The sequence below is a fragment of the Mandrillus leucophaeus genome, unplaced genomic scaffold, assembly GCF_000951045.1.
Source record: "Mandrillus leucophaeus isolate KB7577 unplaced genomic scaffold, Mleu.le_1.0 Scaffold147, whole genome shotgun sequence".
In the NCBI taxonomy this organism is placed as follows: Eukaryota; Metazoa; Chordata; class Mammalia; order Primates; family Cercopithecidae; genus Mandrillus; species Mandrillus leucophaeus.
The window spans coordinates 2,117,009-2,118,765 of NW_012101443.1; the positions used below are offsets into that span (position 1 = coordinate 2,117,009).

The 1,757-nt window shown below is 44.8% G+C and overlaps 1 pseudogene; it reads right to left on the reverse strand.

Moving 5' to 3' along the window:
• Positions 1 to 136: 136 nt before the first annotated feature.
• On the reverse strand, positions 137 to 1,390 carry LOC105535528 (annotated as a pseudogene).
• Between the last annotated feature and the right edge of the window lie 367 nt (positions 1,391 to 1,757).

Here is a 1,757-nt window from a genome sequence, read left to right on the forward strand (position 1 = left end):
GGATAGTCTTGAATTCCTGACCTCAAGTGGTCCACCCACCTCGGCCTCCCAAAGTGTTGGGATTACAGGAGTGAGCCACTGCGCCTCACCTACATGCTTAATTTCTTTTTTTTTTTTTAAACCAAAAAAATTTTTTTCATTTAAAAAAGTATTTAGAAGACATAAAACAAGGCAACATTGATTCTTTTTTCTCATCTTCTGGTATGGAATCTGTTGGTGGCTCCTCCCCTGTTGTACTGTTGCTCTCTGAGCCAGTGTTACTGTCACTGGTTCCTTCCTCTGCCATACTGTCGACCCCTCCTGCCACTCTCCTTATCCTCAGGAGTAGACGTGCCTTCTTCACCATTCTGTTGGCTCTCTGTTATTTCTTCAAGCTGTGTCTCCTCTGTCTCCATTGGAATGTTGTCATCATCTTTCTTCTCCTCGCCTTTGTTGGCTGCTTGTTATTCCTCAGGAAGGATGTTGCTCTGACTGCACTCAGCTTGCTCTGCTGCCTCCTTCTCCCTTTCCTCTTGCCCTTTGTGGGCCGGTTCCTCTGCCTGTGCAATCTCAGCTGCAATTTTCTCCATATCCACTTCTACTTTCAGACAGCATAACCTTTTAAGTTCATTGTTAAGTGAATCTATGCTTTCCAGGAATTTCCTCTTTTTCTCCTGGTGTCTTTCCTCTATTTGAAGAATTTCAGCTTCTGGTTTTCACTGATGAACCATTAAGGACTGGACCTGTTGTTGGACCTGTCCTTTGAGGACCTGCATTCTAGCTGTTCTGACAACTGACCGAACGTCTGGCACCACACTGCCACTAAGGATTTCACTAATGAGGCAGTGGTTCCTCTGGAAACAGGCGGTGACTGGATGCTTCATTGAAAAGCCATCATCATAATCATCTGGATCTTGGGCAGGCTCAATGCACATGTATGGTTCTCCTTTCTCCAAGCGAGACTGTCTCTGTTGACTTTCTCCCTGCTACATGACTTTTTGCATTTATGTAAGCAAGGTACACGGGGGAATTATGATAGGCCTTCATAGATTCATTGTACTCTATCTTTTCTGCTTTGTATTCATTTAAATATTCTTGTTTTTCATCAGCAAGATCTTGCCGGATGCCACCAATAATCTAGCCAGTCTCACACAACTTTAGGTCAGGGTTGGAAGATTTATTTGGTCCCAGACCTTTCTGCTGTACTTCATGTAGGGCAACAGCAGCTTTTCTGGTGACTTTCAGGGTTTGGAATCGTAATAGCAGAGGATGCCGTAACCCGGCTGTTGGTGGCCGGGTTTCCTCCCAGACTGTAGGTGTTGTTGGCAAGATGACTGTATGGACTGTATCCCGCACACCCTGGTGTAGCTGGGCATTTGTGTTGCAGGAGCTGGGGTGGGAGGTGGGGCATAAGATGGTCTTTTTGACATTTGGGAAGATTAAGTTCTCAATTCCTTAAGAATGAGTCCGAGACACCATGGGCAGAAAAAGTGTCCGTAACTCCAGCTTCACTTCCCTTTACATGCTTAATTTCTAAGCAGACCCTTTAAAAAAAAAACGGTAATACAAATGTAAATTTACTGTCAGTCCATGAATCCTGGTGGTTAATGCAGTCTGAATTTGTGAGATCTTACTGTGCTTTCAAAAGGCGAAGCCAGCTGGGCTTCCGGGTCAGGTGGGGACTTGGAGAACTTTTCCGTCTAGCTAAAGGATTGTAAACACACCAATCAGCACTCTGTGTCTACCTAAAGGTTTGTAAACTCACCAGTCAGCACTCT